General features: G+C 40.7%; 1 long non-coding RNA gene across 3 annotated transcripts in view; it reads left to right on the plus strand.

Moving 5' to 3' along the window:
* The window catches only part of LOC135109118 (uncharacterized), a 187,939-nt gene that overhangs the window by 104,644 nt on the left and 65,537 nt on the right, over nucleotides 1-17,758 (plus strand). The window contains exon 5 of one of the 3 annotated variants that reach the window (XR_010272580.1): nucleotides 16,173-16,716. The exons of 1 other annotated variant lie outside the window; for it this stretch is intronic. This is a non-coding gene — a long non-coding RNA (uncharacterized LOC135109118). Of the gene's footprint in view, nucleotides 1-14,689; nucleotides 15,177-16,172; nucleotides 16,717-17,758 lie in introns of those variants that run through there. One more of the 3 variants, XR_010272581.1, reaches the window with a different exon arrangement.

A 17,758-nucleotide genomic window follows, 5' to 3' on the forward strand; every position in this document is an offset into this window, starting at 1 on the left:
CAAGGTGCCACTAATAAACGTGACCTTGTGGCGCCGCTCAGATCTGGTGGTATATAAGGACAGTATCTATTCTCATTGCTAGGGATGTCTCTTATAAGTAATGGAGGTGAATAGACGGAAGAATAGACAGGGTATATATTTTGGCTGAGGAAAGGATGGAGGGACAGACAGTATAGATGGAAAGGTTAAGGGAAGACTAAGGGAATAATAGAAATAAGAGGATTAGACGAGGTTCATGAATGTTCTTATGATAAATTTCTTTCGTCCGTCAAAACCTTCACTCACTCCTCAAACGCGGCACGTCCACGCCATACGCCAATTGAGGGAGAAACAGACAGAAGTACGGGTGAGATATAAATGTGCGTGTCGAATCTTCTAAAGGCACGTAGTTACTTATCACTTCCAAGTACGATAAGTAAAAGAAAAATGGATAATTGAAAGGAAATAAAAGTTAATTCTGGAGACAGGTAAACTTTCACATCAATTCAAAATACGAGAGGTGAATAAAAATGACTTCTCTTCAAGGCGCGTTACTCACCATGGCAAACACGTTACTAGGTGAAGGAAACTTAAAAGAAAAAAGAAAAAAAGGTGATTCTCCAGGTGTGCAAACTTTTACTCATCATTTCCAAGTATGACAGTTGAAAAAAAGTGAGTCCTTGTGAAAACACGTGAAGCTACTCATCATTTTGAAGCACAGGAGGTGAAAAAAAGTCTAGACTCACCTGTGGACATGTAACTTACCATTTCCAAGTACGAGAGGTGAGAAAAAAAAACTTGAGAAAGGGAGGGGAAGTGAGATTATTTGAAGGCACGTGAAACTTACTTATATTGTTCAAGTACAAGATGTGAAAAAGTCTGAATTCACCTGTAGATGTGTAACTTATTCATCATTTCCAAGTACGAGAGATGAAAAGAAAAAAAAGCTCTTCACAAAAAAAAAAAGGCTCGTGTGTGTGTGTGTGTGTGTGTGTGAGAGAGAGAGAGAGAGAGAGAGAGAGAGAGAGAGAGAGAGAGAGAGAGAGAGAGAGAGAGAGAGAGAGAGAGAGGGAAATTATCTCAAGCAATTTGAAACTACTCATAATATTTCAAGTAGAGGAGGTGAATAAAATCTGCATTCACCTGTGGACACGGAAATTAACTCACTATCTAGCTCGAGAAGTAAAATAAATAAATAAATAGAAATGAAAAAAAAAAAAATAAATAAATAAATAGAGTGAATTCTAGTGAAGGCACGTGAAGCCACTCATAATTTTCAGGTACAGGAGGTGAATGAATAAAGTTTGAACTCACCTGTGGACGTGGAAACTTACCCATCATCCCCAGGTAATGATCAGGTTGCGCGCAGGTAACCTTCCCACACAGCATTCTCTCCAGTCTTCTTATTCTTCCCTCCTGTGCAGTCTTCACAAGGTTTCACAATGGTTCGTTTCTTCTTCGTTCAGCGGGCGAGGCGTTGTAGGTCAGCCTGTTCATTGACCTACACTAACCTGACCCACGTTGACCTCTCGCTGACTGGCTGAACTGACCGGCTGAGCTGACTTCCGGGAGCCTCCCCGCCTCGGTCTGTTGGGGAGATAAGGAAGGCTATAGAGTTTTATGAGAGTGAAAATGAGCAGGAGGAGGAGGAGGAGGAGGAGGAGGAGGAGGAGGAGGAGGAGGAGGAGGAGGAAAAAATATAAAAAAAAGGATAATAACAACAACAACAACAACAACAACAACAACAACAACAACAACAACAACAACAACAACAACAACAACAACAACAACAACAACAACAACAACAACAACAACTACTACTACTACTACTACTACTACTACTACTACTACTACTACTACTACTACTACTACTAAAACAAAGACGACGACTATGGCATCAGCAACAACAACATCAACAACAACAACAAAGAGGAGAAGAACCAGGAGGAGAATCAGAGAGAGAGAGAGAGAGAGAGAGAGAGAGAGAGAGAGAGAGAGAGAGAGAGAGAGAGAGAGTAGCAGCAGGAGGACAGGAGCAAGAGATAGGAGGACGCAATATAGGAAGAGAAGATAGGGATGCTACAGTGAAGGGAAGAGAAGGGGAGGGGTGTTTGAGTAGATGGGAGAGATAGGAGTGAGGGAGAGGAGGGCAGGATGGGTAATGGAAGGGAGAGGAGGAGGAAATCGGTGGCCTTGGAGAGAGAGGGAGAAGGGAGAGGTTATATTGCTTGACTGAAAGTGGGGGAAGAGGAGGAGGAGGAGGAGGAGGAGGAGAAGGAGGAGGAGGAGGAGGAGGAGGAGGAGGAGGAGAGGTTAATGGCGTAGTTGCAGACTGTTATGCGTTAAATACTGTTTTAATGTGTCGGTGGAGTGAACTGGAGGAAGAGGAGGAGGAGGAGAACGAAGAAGAGATGGAACAGAAGAGGACGAGAACAGGGAAGAGGAGGTGGATTAGGAGTAGGAGGAAGAGGAGGTGGAATAGGAGGAGGAAGAGGAAGAGAACAGGGAAGTGGAGGAGGATGCAGCGAAAGAGAAGGAATTCGTTGTTATATTTAGGATAGATAAATATTAAGCGAGAGAGAGAGAGAGAGAGAGAGAGAGAGAGAGAGAGAGAGAGAGAGAGAGAGAGAGAGAGAGAGAGAGAGAGAGAGAGAGATTATATCAAAGATTTCCTGAAAGTTGAACTAAGAAGAAACTTTTCCTTCTGTGGCCCACTTTTTCCTTCCTTCTTCCTAGTTCTCTCTCTTCCTCCATTTGCTCCACTTTTCCTTCCTTCCTTCCCTTCCTCTTTCCATCATCTGTTCTTCCCTTCTCCTCTTCCTCCCTTCCCCACATTCTCCCCCTTATTTCTCCTTACACTTTCACTCCCTTCGTCTCTCGTTTCCCTCCCAGTCTCTCTTTTCCTTTCTTCCATGCATTGCCTCTCCTCCCTTCTTTCTATTTCTGTCCTCCATGCCTCTGTTATCTTCATTTATTGACTGTGCCTCTCCCTCCTCCATCTTTCTCTCACTTTATCTTTCGTTTCCTTGTTCTTACTTCCCTTTCAATCTTCCCACTCGTATCTCGCTGTTTATTGGTTTCCCTCCCCTGTATCTTCATTCCCCCTTCTCTCCCTCACTCATCTGACGCTAACCTTTAAGTCTGACTGACTGACTGAGGGATGAGAAAGGAATATTAGAGAAGAGTAAAAGCTGTTCTGTCTATTTTTCTGGTCCTTTGTTATATGTAGATCGCTTTTCATTTTAGCTTATTTTATTTATTTATTTATTTGTTTATTTATTTGGAGGGACGCTGGGCTCGGGTAACAAAAATGAAGAAGAAGGAAAAACTGAGTTGTCAGCAAGCCTTTTTTTCACTGCTGTTTATTTTTATTTATTTATTTATTTATCTTTTTTTTTATACTTCTACTGTTTGTTGTTTCTTATGTAGCTTAGAAAGGACAGTATTAAATTTCCTTTCCTCTTTTTTTTTCTTAATTTCCATGCATATAATTTCCTGCAGTGGTTTTGAATGTTAACAAAAGACGACTATAGCAGTGAAGGGTTAAAGGGAAAGCTAAAAGGGTTGTCTGTTAGGTTTATTTTGTATCTGTTTATTTTACGAAGGTTAGCTGAGCACATTTGGTAATACAGTTAAAGGCTTGAGGTGATGTGTTTACTTATTATCTTTAGTTGATACTGAACATTACTATAGTTTGTATCTCCTTTCCTGACGTTACATCCTCTTTCCTGACGTTCTTCTTATCATTTTCCATTCTTTTATCATTATTCTTTTCCTGTCTTCTCATTCGCTTCTTGCTTAATTTCCGTCTGTACCGTTCTACTTCACTCTACTACACTCTTCTGTATCCTACTGTAACCTAACCTAACCTAAACTAACCTAACTATACCTAACCTAACCTAACCTAACTATACCTAACCTAACCTAACCTAACCTAACCTAACCACTGTACTCATAAAATACTGTACTACAACTTAATTTTGGGCTTCACGTCTCCTTTAACCAGAGTTGCAATCTTAAATAAGCCTCCCCAGACTTGTTATATCTCCCTGACTTGCCTCACTGGATATTTCTGTTGACAGCGATCACCTTGCAGTCTGTTACGTAGCCTTCACACGCCTCACTCTCCTAACACGAGGAGAGTGAGGCCTTACTCCCTTACACATGAATTCCCCAGGCCCAGTAAAGGTTAGAACATAAGAAAACAACAGGAAATAAGGGAAGCTGCAAAAATCCATCAGCCCCACACGTTGGTAATGAAATGTAGAAATGTAGAAATGTATACGAGTAAAGGGAAGTCAAAAAATCAATATCCACGGCGTGTTATTCCTTTAGATGTGAATTCCCTCGTGACAGCAAGGGTTGGTAATGGAATGTAGGAGAATAGATGAGTGAAGCAACGTCGAGAATGTAGGATAATAATAATAATAAGATAAATAAAGCTGAATGAAGAACCGATACCTGAATTTTTCCCTTGGACGTGACAATGAAAGTGAAATACCTGTAGAATAGATGACTAAAGGTAAATTAGTGACCGATACCCAGGACATGAATTTCCTCGTGGTTTTGGAAGTGAAATACCTGTTGAGGAATATACGAGTCAAGCAAAGCGAGTAAGCAATACCCCCGGCGCGTCTTGACATTCACCTCGTTGACCCCGCGTGACCCGAGTGACCTGAACGGTTCTCACTCGGGATCAGGCCACTCAGGCGACCAGCTCGTCCACCTGTGCATTGTTAATAGATCCACCGTCATCCCGCTGCCTGCTTTGGCCTCGCAAGCTTCGTAACGTTGTCTGGTGCAGGTTTTGAATTTCTCAAGGCACAAGTGGGGAAAAATTGTGTGATTAAGTCGTTCAAATGTTTTATTGCTTGTATAGTTAGGTTTAAAATTTTTTGCTTGAATAGTTTATCTTTTAGTTTGGTAGATTCGTCTTTTCTTTCTTTCTTTCTTTACCATTATTTTTTTTAACCCTTCCACATTTTATCTAAATTACCAGCTAATCTGATGCATCCTTCCTTGTTCCACAGCCACTTCGTATTGGCTGGAAATTGCAAACTGAATTCTCTTTAATCTCCTTGCGTGTAGATGCTCTTAAATATTTCATACCTTACCTCTAGTGCTGTGAATGCTGCATGTCGCAATGAAAGGGTTAATGCTTGATGGAGATTGGTCAAAGATTCATGAATTGGGAGGAGGGAGAGAGGTGAAGCTTGCTAATTTGTCGCTTCGTAAAGAGTTAAAAGGTTGAATCTCAAAATAGCGAGCAGTTATTTTATTTTTTATTTATTTTTTTATTATACCGGAGATGACCTGACGCATCTCTTGTGACACAGTTCAAGTCATAGGAGAGAGAGAGAGAGAGAGAGAGAGAGAGAGAGAGAGAGAGAGAGAGAGAGAGAGAGAGAGAGAGAGAGAGAGAGAGAGAGAGAGAGAGAGAGAGAGAGGAGCTTACCTGTGAAACGGATGAAAAGTGAAGGTCCTAGTTAATTCTTGCATTTACGAGAGGGACAGCATAGGGGTGAGAGTAAGTGGAAAGTCTTGTCGAGAGAGGCCATGGGAGGAGGGAAGAACGCAATTAGCAAGTCCAGAAGAGCAGTAACCGTGGAAATGACTGCAGCAGGTAGCGAGAGGCGGAACTCTAGAGCGGGGAGTGAGAGATGAATCAAACTATATTGTCGTAAGCAGTCAGGGAGAAATCTCTAAACAAAGCCACCCAGTCTTCATCAACCTACTAACTTTCTTCCAACATAGGAAAAAAAAAAAAAAATAGTAAAAAATAAATAAATAAGAATCTCTGACGTAGACAAAATTAGGTGATGATGAGAGTATTCTTCCCCTTCGCTTCTTGAATCCATCCAGCGCCAGAGACACTGCAAGCTTCATCAGGTCTCTTAATTAATCACGCTAGAGTAGGTAAGATACTCGTAGTTGTGTTGAATGAGAAACTAGACGATTTACAACCTGATAATGAAAACTACCGGCCTTTGCTTCATAATACTCCACAATAACGTAGTGAAATCCGTTTATTGTTATTTTTTTACTTCCTAAGCCGTTTACTATTATTTTCTTTATTTACTATTATTATTAATGGATGTTGTGATGCGGAAAGGATTAATAAGATGATTTAATCCCACAGACTTACATTTATCGTGCCTTTACCTTTTCTCTCACTCGATTTTACCTGTCGGAGCGCTGATGCAACCACGCTCTTCTTGTTTGTGTGCGTGGTGGTAATAGAATGTGCTTGGTAGTAGTGAAATAGAATGTTTGGTAGTAATAGAATGTTTGGTAGTAAAATATGCTCGTGGTAATAGAATGTGCTTGATAGTAATAGAATGTGCTTGACAGTAATAGAATGTGCTTGATAGTAATAGAATGTGCTTCGTAGTAATAAAATGTGCTCGCGATGATAAAATATGCTCCGTAATGATACAGTGAACATATGAGCATAACATAAGGGACGCTCCAGGATTCCAGTAGGCCTACACGTGGCAGTCCCTGTGTAAGACATACGTACATACACACCCCTATCATCCTCAACACGTATATTACAAATTCTCGTGGGAAAACAAGATTAAGTGCACTAATTCTACAGGAAAATCTTATTGGTGGAGTGTTCGTGAGGGAAATTCATCTGAAGGAGATTACGGTACACGAATTTCGATATTTTTTTATTATTATTTATTTTTATACGAATCTAATAACTGAGACGCGTGTGGATTTAGTGTGACACATCGCCGAGTCACCTCCTCCACTGCGGCAGTAAAGACAGGGAGGAAATTAAAATGCTGCTCGCTGGCTGGACTTTTTCTTCTTTTTGACAACATTTCTTTCCTTAAGCCTATCCAGCCCAGCCCAGCCCAGCCCAGCCCAGCCCAGCACAGCCCAGCCCAGCCCAGCTCAGCCCAGCCCAGGTTTAGACCAGAGACAGTTTAATCCCTCCGGGTGACCTGAGGCGAGGCAGCGATTCTTATACATACATTTTTTAGTATTATAATGATTTTTTTTATTTTTATTTTTAATGGAAAGGAAATCTAGGCTATGTAACTACTGCTACTACTACTACTACTACTACTACTACTACTACTACTACTACTACTACTACTACTACTACTACTACTACTACTACTACTACTACTACTACTACTACTACTACTACTGCAGACGATAATACTGATACAGAACGGCCAAGACTGAACGTAAATCACTAGAGAAAAACGTGACTGGGGACAGAGGCGCTGACGGAGGGAAGCCTTGCCCTCACTGCACTGCGGGAGGAAATGATAAAAGAAAACGTACAAGTGAATGGCTGATGTTATTATTGTTATTATTATTGTTGTTGTTGTTGTTGTTGTTGTTGTTGTTGTTGTTGTTGTTGTTGTTGTTGTTGTTGTTAGTAGTAGTAGTAGTAGTAGTAACAACAACAACAACAACAACAACAACAACAACAACAACAACAACACCAGCAGCAGAAGCAGCAGCAGCAGCAGCAGCAGCAGCAGCAGCAGCAGCAGCAGCAGCAGCAGCAGCAGCAGCAGCAGCAACAACAACAACAACAACAACAACAACAACAACAACAACAACAACAACAACAACAACAACAACAACAACAACAACAACAACAACAACAACAACAACAACAACAACAGTAAAAATGATAATAATACTACTACTACTACTACTACTACTAATAATAATAATAATGAATTTTTATAAATCTAAACCGACAGGACATAGAGAGAGAGAGAGAGAGAGAGAGAGAGAGAGAGAGAGAGAGAGAGAGAGAGAGAGAGAGAGAGAGAGAGAGAGAGAGAGAGAGATTACAGAGGATCGCCCAGCTCTACATAGACTTAAGACAAGCGTGGGTGGAGCCAAATAAGCCTAAGGAAAACAAAGCTTAATTCTCTCTCTCCCTTCCTTCTCTTTCCTTTCCCTTTACTTCTCCTCTCTATTTTCTTTTCCCATCTTCTATTCCCGTATCTCATCTTTTTTCTCTTCCTTTTCGGTCTCTCTCTCTCTCTCTCTCTCTCTCTCTCTCTCTCTCTCTCTCTCTCTCTCTCTCTCTCTCTCTCTCTCTCTCTCTCTCTCTCCCCCTTTCTATTACTCTTTTCTCTATTTTTCCTTTTCCTTCCACTTTTCCTTCCATTTCCACTTTCCTTCTCATTATTTTCCTAACTTTTTATTAACTCCTTCTCTTCCATCTCCTTTTCCCCTAATTCTTTTTTGTTTCCCTTCTTTCATTACTACTTTACTCTTTTTTTCCACCATTTTCTTTATTTCTTGTCCATTTTACTTTCTTCCCTTTCCTTCTCCCATCTTTATTTTTTTCCCTTTTTACTCTATTTCTTTCATTCTCATCATCCATTTTTCTCTTCCTTATTTCTTCTTTTTTCATTTCCCTCTTCTATCTTGTATCTTTCTATTGTTTTCTCTTATTATCCTTCTTCCCTCATCATCCTACCTTTCTTCTTCTTCTTCTTCTTCTTCTTCTCCTTCTTCTTCTTCTTCTTCTTCTTCTTCTTCTTCTTCTTCCCATCTATCCCATCTATCTTTCAAATCCTCTTGCTGGCCTGGCGTCCTCTCTCTCTCTCTCTCTCTCTCTCTCTCTCTCTCTCTCTCTCTCTCTCTCTCTCTCTCTCTCTCTCTCTCTCTCTCTCTCTCTCTCTCTCTCTCTCTCTCTCTCTCTCTCTCTCATGTTTAACAAATTCCTCCTCTCATTTCATCTCTCCCCTCTTCCCCCTTTTTTTTTCCCTCCCATTCCTTCCTCTCCCCTTCATTTTCCTCCCTCTCACCCTTCACTTTCCTCCCACTCTCCCTCTCTCACTGACGAGTTTTAATGGAGTTAGGCCTTTATTAGAGAGAGAGAGAGAGAGAGAGAGAGAGAGAGAGAGAGAGAGAGAGAGAGAGAGAGAGAGAGAGAGAGAGAGAGAGAATTCTATCTACGCTCCTCATTTTAACAGCTAAATTGCGTGCAGTCCTGTGTGTGTGTGTGTGTGTGTGTGTGTGTGTGTGTGTGTGTGTGTGTGTGTGTGTGTTTTCTGTCAACTTTTTTTTTTCCTCGTCCATCTTCCTGTTTCCTTTTTTCATTTGTTTCCATTCTTTCCTCTCTCAGTTTAATTCCATTTTCCTCCATTTTTATCTTTCCTCCCATTCTCTTTTTCCTTCTTCCTTCTCCACCTTTACTTTACTTCTAATACACCCTTCTCTCTTCCTTCCTTCCTTCCTTCTTTCCTTCTTTCCTTCCGTTTCTCTTGCATGTCTGTCTCCCCTCCCTTCTTCCTTCCTCTTTATGCGTTTTTATTTCCTTTTCTCTTCCTCCTATCTTTTTTTTTCTGGCTTCAATTTAACTTCTCCGTTTTCTTTCCAATAATTTTTACTTTCCTATATTTTCAGTTTGGTTTCCATTTGCCCCTCCCTCTCTCTCTCTCTCTCTCTCTCTCTCTCTCTCTCTCTCTCTCTCTCTCTCTCTCTCTCTCTCTCTCTCTCTCTCTCTCTCTCTCTCTCTCTCTCCAGAATTACTTTTTTCTTTTTTTCTCTCCATTTTGTTTTACTGCTGCATTTTTTTTATTATAACTTAGCAATCAACTTTTAATTAGATTTGTGTCTTTTCCTTGCTCTTTTTTTCTTTCTTCCTTCCTTCCTTTCTTCCTTCGTTGTTGTTGTTGTTGTTGTTGTTGTTGTTGTTGTTGTTGTTGTTGTTGTTGTTGTTGTTGTTATTCATCTTTTTTCTTATTATTATTATTCAATTTCTCCAGTTTATATTACTACTACTACTACTACTACTATTACTACTACTACTACTACTACTACTACTACTACTACTACTACTACTACTACTACTATTACTACTACTTCTTCTACTACTACTACTACTACTACTACTACTACTACTACTACTACTACTACTACTACTACTACTACTACTACTACTACTGCTGCTGCTACTTTTCCTCCTCCTCCTCCTCCTCCTCCTCCTCCTCCTCCTCCTCCTCCTCCTCCTCCTCCTCCTCCTCCTCCTCCAGTCTTCCCTGCTATACACACTTTCTCAGACCGCCACAAAAAGCCACAACAACTTGCTATCCTTCCCACACACACACACTTTCTCTCCACGACCAGACCAGCTGTGATAACCGAGCCAGAACACCCCGCTTCTTTATATTATTTTACTCCCTTCCCTCCTTTGCTTTAATTACCGTCACCTTTTGTTACCCCTTTTTTCATTGCTAGGTCATTTATGTTTGCTCTTATCATGTATATATATATATATTTTTTTAGATATTCACCTTTCCTTATTCCATTGCTGTTTTTTTTTTTGTTTTTTTTTGCGATTTTCATTATTTTTTGCTACTTTTTTTCCTTTTCTTTCTACCATCTTTTTCTTTTTTTCCTCTTTTATGCTGTTCCATCATTCATCTGTTCCTGCTGCTTGACACGCCTTTCCTCAGTCACTAGCCACTCTAAGACACATTCTTCTCGTTCTGCACCTGCTTCTAAACATAGTACTGCCTAGAAATTGCAATATCTATTCTTCATTTATTTATTTTCTTTTTCATCCCCTTCTTCCTTGCACGTACTTATAAAGATTCCGTACATTGCTTTTAGTGTTGTGAATTGTGGCATAGCGGTGCGAAAGGGTTATATTTTGTACAGTAGTCTCTTAAGTTCTATAGACTAGGGAAGATAAAAGAGAACCCCCATATTATCATTCTTTTTTTTTCGTATCCATGCAATTTTTTTTTCAGGGCTCTAATGTCAACAAAGAATGACGACAGGAGTAAAAGGGTTAAATGTAAAACTTTAAACCGTCCTTCCTCTTCTTCCTGCACTGTTATCACATGCACCACACACACCAGTATTCACCTGTACCATACATAATTACACTATACCTGCCACCTGCCCGTATTGTGTATAGATTGGTACGCTGGTCTTGCCACATGTCGTAATACACTCTGATAACATTCTTAGGGTCAGTAATCACGATAGGACAAGAAATAGTGGGTTCGAGCTTCATTAAGTTTTATGTAAAGAAAAAATAGCAAGGAATTAGTTCTCAGATAGAGTGGTAGATGAGTAGAATAGCCTCAGTAATCAGGATCGTTGGGCTGAGTCATTAGGAAGCTTTAAAATACTATACAGATTCATGGATAGGGGTGATGGGTGGAAGCAGGAAGGTATGTTTCGTACAGGGACTGCCACGTGTATGCCTGATGGCTTCTTGCAGCTTCCCTTATGTTCCTGTGTTCCTGTGTTCTGATGGGTGCCTTTGTATTGGGTTCTCAAGAGTGGAGCTTTATTGCCGTGTGTTTAGCTCCCTATCTTCCTTGTCTTCTCCTTCGCTAACCACAGTTTCTACTCCGCCTAGGGGCTGACTTGGCAAACCAGTTCCTCAGTGGGGAGTGTTTAAAGGGATTGGATAGCTCTGATGGTGGCGATGCAGGGTTACAATGCAGAGAGAGAGAGAGAGAGAGAGAGAGAGAGAGAGAGAGAGAGAGAGAGAGAGATATCTTGATGCATATATTGAAGAGAATACTGATATATTTGTATTGATATAGTAGTAGTAGTGGCGGTGGTGTAGCAGTAATGATGATAATAATAATAATAATAATAATAATAATAATAATAATAATAATAATAATAATTGTAATAATAATAATATAGTAGTATTATTATTATTAGTAGTAGTAGTAGAGAGAGAGATCTTTATATACTGTATTTTGCTTTTAATTCTCTCTCTCTCTCTCTCTCTCTCTCTCTCTCTCTCTCTCTCTCTCTCTCTCTCTCTCTCTCTCTCTCTCTCTCTCTCTCTCTCTCTCTCTCTCTCTCTCTCTCTCTCTCTCTCTCTCACACACACACACACACACACACACACACACCCATCCACCCACCCACCCAATCCTCCCATATTCCATCGTCCCCCCTCAAAACACCTGGAGTCTTACATTCTCTGTGGTTTGCGTCGACTGATTTTCAGGGACACTGCAGGAGTGTTTCTGGGATTCGTTCGGGAGAAAATATTAGTCATCTTTCGTTATATGTTCGTGTTGCTCTTTTTTCTTTTTTCTTTTTCTTTCGCACATGTAAAGCTGTGTGTAAAAGAAAGAAGAGGAAAAGAAAATGTATGAGGAAAATAATGTAGATAGAAGAAGAGGGAGAATGATTTGAAGAATAGCAGGCAGTGGTCATTCTCTTTCTTTACTTCTTCTATTTAATCATGTGGCATAGTTAATGGCAATTGTTTTCTATTCAGAGCTGAAGTCACAGCTGTCCCTGTCGTCGGGTAGCTATTCAGAAGCCAGTACCCAAGCAGTACAATAAATCACGAATACATATTTACATGTACGTATTATCTCCATCTACATATATACGCACGTCACGATGGACATTGGTGTACTTACCTTGTTGGCAGCAACCTGGGCTTGAGTGTGTAGCTTTCGTTGCATCACCCTTCACCTTATGAGTGGACGCTTGCCTGGGTCATGAAGGTGTTGTACCACGCACCGTGCTGGCAGTGAGAGCGCGATGGTGGTGTTGGTTGGGACCTGAGCACCTCCAAGACAAGGTCGTTGCTCAGCACAGTCCACGGGGTCCGTCAGTTGATGTAACCGCTGCATCTGTGTTTTATGAGGCAGACACAGCGGCCCCTGCTCTACGCTGCTGCTGGCTGTCGAGGGAGTCGCCGCTGCTTTTGCTTCTCCCTGCTGCTGCTGCCTGTGTGGCTGATAGGGAGGGGGTTCTTGATGAGCGTCCCATGACACCTATGGAGTGTGATATCACCATGGCCCGAGTCTTTTTGGAATGAACTTAACCTGCAATCGTTCAACCAGGCCAGGATGCCTGCCAGCCTCCTGGTGACACATTATTACGTCTCTCTCTCTCTCTCTCTCTCTCTCTCTCTCTCTCTCTCTCTCTCTCTCTCTCTCTCTCTCTCTCTCTCTCTCTCTCTCTCTCTCTCTCTCTCTCTCTCTCTCTCTCTCTCTCTCTCTCTCTCTCTCTCTCTCTCTCTCTCTCTCTCTCTCTCTCTCTCTCTCTCTCTCTCTCTCTCTACTCTCTATCGTTACCCATGAAAACACCAGCAGTCTTACATTCTCTGTGGATTGCGTCGCCTGATTTTGAAGGGGATACTGTAAGATTGTTGGAGTATCGTCTCTAGGATTCGTTTGGGACAACCACCAGGCACTTTTCGTTATAATATGTCGTTATAGTATCGCTTTTTGTTCGTAAATCTTTATGTGAATAAGTGAATGAGTGATAGAGCGAGAATAGTAGATGACTAAAGGGACATTTTTTATATGAAGTATAGTAAGTCTGTAGACGCCGTTTGTCATCAGGATGACAAACGACCCAGTCGTTTACTTGCTTTAATGCGGTTAACCTGTAATGACAATTAATTTGACATGAGCACGAGGAGTATTGGAATACAATAAAACATTGACATGCACTTAAGGCACATAAACATCATAAAGAGATAGCATTTCATCATAATAAAGTGCGATATAACAACCAAAATACATAATGGTTTACGCCTTAACAAGCATTCAGAATAATAGACACAAATGCAATACATGTAAAGTAAATTTCAGTGTATTTTGACATGTAGCAGTTACTTACACAGCTAATGAATCACAATACAACACTTACGACTATGAGGGTCGGCGTTTGTGGGTCTAGGGTTTGTGGAGAAAACAGAGCGAGTCGCAACACCTCTGTCTCTCTGAAGACTGGGCACGATCTGCCCCCTTCTAAGGCCGCTGGGCCATATATACGACCCCGGGTGATAACAGCTACCTTACGCGTCATGTCATCAACTTTACCACGTAAATACAACCCTCACTACTTCTCTTCAGCAAAGCTCTCCACAGCTAGTTCCTCTCACACAACTTCACTACTGCAGTTAACTAATATAATGAATGCAGTTTCCTTAATTTCTACTCTTTCCTTAGTGTTACACATGCTGCATACTAGTCTCCCGCCTCCAGCCTCACAGGACCTTGTGAGGCGACACATCTGGCGACTACAAAGTCTCTCTCTCTCTCTCTCTCTCTCTCTCTCTCTCTCTCTCTCTCTCTCTCTCTCTCTCTCTCTCTCTCTCTCTCTCTCTCTCTCTCTCTCTCTCTCAGTAATCTTTTCACTGCACTTCTGTTAAAACTTTTCCTCCTTCTCCTTCTCCAGCTAAGCTTTCATCGTCCTTCATCACCGTCTCCTTCCCCTCTATTTTATGTTTCTCCTTAAACTCCCTTTACTTTCCCCTCCCTACACTCCCCGTTCCCAGCGCTGCGTTTCTCATGACACAGCAGTTTTCAGTAGCTGGTAAAGTCTTGGTAGTTCTGAATCACTGGCTAGTAAGATTAGAAAAAAAAATCTGATAAGGGATTCGAACCGGTGAAAGACAAGTAAAATGGGCAAGATTTGTAGCGTTCGAGTTTTTTCGTATTATTTCTTTATATACTTCATTTATTTCCTTGGTATAGCATTGTGGTAAAACTCGCTATTTCCTTCTCTCTCCTCTTCCCACCCACTTCTGATTTAGCTAACCTTACATTTCTTCATCTCTCAAAAAAAAAAAAAAAAATCTTTCGTTGTAATTAGGTAGTGGCTCGTGTGGGTCAACGGGTCTGCTGGTGTTCTGTTGTGTTCATGAGTGCAAGGCCGTATTCAGTCTCTCAAGGGAAACCATACAGTTCTTAACATTCTTTTTCCTTATTTTCAGGTAAGAGGTTGGCGGTTTGTGAGCGTTGCCCGGTGAGCTTCCCCTGTAAGTACTACATCCTCTGCTTACATCTTGTATTTACAGAGTTTCATATCAGTTTTCTCTTCACTCCTACACACACTTAAATTTTCAGATCCGCTCTTCCTCCTAATCTTCTTCTTCTTCTTCTTCTTCTTCTTCTTCTTCTTCTTCTCGAATCATCAGTGTTATACATTCGATCAGAAATACATACATACGTCAATACACACATTTAAAATATATTAGATAAAAATGACAGTAATCTTTAGTTTACCTAGAATAGAACCCGATTTTCTATTGTAATGGCATGAAAGAAAATGTTAGTTTTGGGTAAACTATACTATTGTCGTATTTTCTCTAATGAACAGGTTGTTATAGAATCGCTGTGTTGTGGAAGCAAATCCTCAATGTGTTTGTGTTGTTATGTGTTTTGAGACTCCTTCCTTTTTCTTCATGCATTTTTATTGTCTTTTAGGTAAATGAGAGAGAGAGAGAGAGAGAGAGAGAGAGAGAGAGAGAGAGAGAGAGAGAGAGAGAGAGAGAGAGAGAGAGAGAGAGAGAGAGAGAGAGAGAGAGGTGATGTTGTTTTGCTGTACTTTTTACTTGTTTTGTCGACTGTTTTAAAGAATGGTTTGGCCGAGAGGCTTTCCATGAAATAAACTACGTGATATTTTTCTTTCCCTTGAAAGAATTCAAGGAAAGACGTTCCTTGAATTGAATTGAGTGTTTGTATGCTTGTGAGCTCGTGACAAACCTTCAGTAAGAGATTGTTGCCTAAATGTACAGGACACGATAATGTTTTCATACAACTCTTAACAACTCTCAACAACTCTTAACAACTTTTTAACAACAACAACAACTCCTACTACTACTGCTACTACTAATAATACTATTACTACTACTGCTACAACAATAACAACAACAACTACTAGTACTACTACTATTACTACTACTACTACTACTACTACTACTACTACTACTACTACTACTACTCTTTTTTGCTTAAGGTATCACTGGGGTCGGAAGAAGGGAGGGAGGACTGTGCAGACTTGGCGCTGGCTTTGATAGTGCCTTCATCTGTCTATGCTTGGGAAGGGAGGCTGAGTCATGACTTAAGAACTTCCAACACGTTACGTTCGCGTCTGCCTTCTGTCTGTATCTTAAAACGCTTTGGTCTCTCATTACGACTATTTTCAAAGCCCTCATTGATTATTAGCTGGGTTCTCTAGATTTTTTTCCTTTTAATAATGTAGAACGATAAAAACACCCTTAAAAACACGTGTAACCTTAAGTAGAGTCTTTTAAAAGTAATGGGGGTGCATTGAGTATGTGGTGATTATTAATGAGAGAGAGAGAGAGAGAGAGAGAGAGAGAGAGAGAGAGAGAGAGAGAGAGAGAGAGAGAGAGAGAGAGAGAGAGAGAGAGAGAGAGAGAGAGATGACATGTGTTTTGTTTTTCCTTTCAGAATTAAGTTATACGACAGAAGTCAACAACAATAATTAAACCACAATCACAACAACAACAACAACAACAGCAACAACAACAACAACAACAACAACAGCAACAACAACATCAACAACAACAACTACTACAACAACAACAAATAAATGAACAAACAAGCAAATATTTAAATAGGAGTGTAGACAAATGAGACATTCATTTACTGTTTTATCTCTCTCTCTCTCTCTCTCTCTCTCTCTCTCTCTCTCTCTCTCTCTCTCTCTCTCTCTCTCTCTCTCTCTCTCTCTCTCTCTCTCTCTCTCTCTCGCTGTTGTGAGTTCATGGGTTCTAGGAAACTAAACAGTATATTATAACACGTAGGTACATGTGCACCAGAGACCACACACACACACACACACACACACACACACACACACACACACACACACACACACACACACACACACACACACACACACACACACACACACACACACACACACACACACACACACACACACACACACACACACACACACACACACACACTTGGTGGTTGTGTCTGGGCCTTCAAGAAATCTGATTAATGCATCACTATATTTAAACATTCTCTCTCTCTCTCTCTCTCTCTCTCTCTCTCTCTCTCTCTCTCTCTCTCTCTCTCTCTCTCTCTCTCTCTCTCTCTCTCTCTCTCTCTCTCTCTCTCTCTCTCTCTCTCTCTCTCTCTCTCTCTCTCTCTCTCTCTCTCTCTCTCTCTCTCTCTCTCTCTCTCTCTCTCTCTCTCTCTCTCTCTCTCTCAACTCATTATGTCTATGTGAGGAAGAAATTTCTATGCATACTTCATTTTTTTTTTGTATTTATATATGTACAATTATATAAATTCCTGATGAAAATACAGAAGAAAAGGGGAAAAAAATGTCGAGCTATTATGTCTAGTAGTATTAACCTTGAAGCATGAAAGGGGAAAAGTATTAGAGACTTTAATATAAATTTGCATGATATCAACAATACTTTATATTTTTGTTTCTTATAACACCCTCCTATGGGCCGACAGGTCTGCTGCTGCTGTTCTTACCTTATGGTCTGATATACATTTTGCAGATTGTTCTCAAGCTCGTAAGATGTGTTGCAAGTTTAGCGTATTCCTTCAGAAGGCACCACTTGGTAGCAAAGGGAGTGAATGATGCAGAAGTTCAAGTTTTCTAGCATGTGTTATTTTCTTTTGGGTCTGTACAATTGCCTCAAGTTATTACAGTGGAGCAACAAGCCCGCCATCACCAGTAATGGAGTTAACCGCATCCAGTATACAAGGAAGACGAGCCCGTATTCTGAAACTCATTGGGCCTCCACAAGGGCTGACTTCAGAGACCACAGAGATGAGCAGCTGCGTTAAGAACATGATAAAATAAGGAAAGCTGCAGGAAGCCAGTAGGCCTACACGTGGTAGACTGTATAAGACATACCTGCCTGTAACCGTCTATCGTCTCTGTCCATGAATTTATCTGATATTTTTTTTATCGCTACTCGTTGACTCGGCATCAAGAACTTAATTACTGAGTTTATTCAATCCATCCATGGCTTTATTTGGGAAACAATCCTTCCTATCTCATT

The sequence above is a fragment of the Scylla paramamosain genome, chromosome 18 (assembly GCF_035594125.1).
Source record: "Scylla paramamosain isolate STU-SP2022 chromosome 18, ASM3559412v1, whole genome shotgun sequence".
NCBI lineage: Eukaryota > Metazoa > Arthropoda > Malacostraca > Decapoda > Portunidae > Scylla > Scylla paramamosain.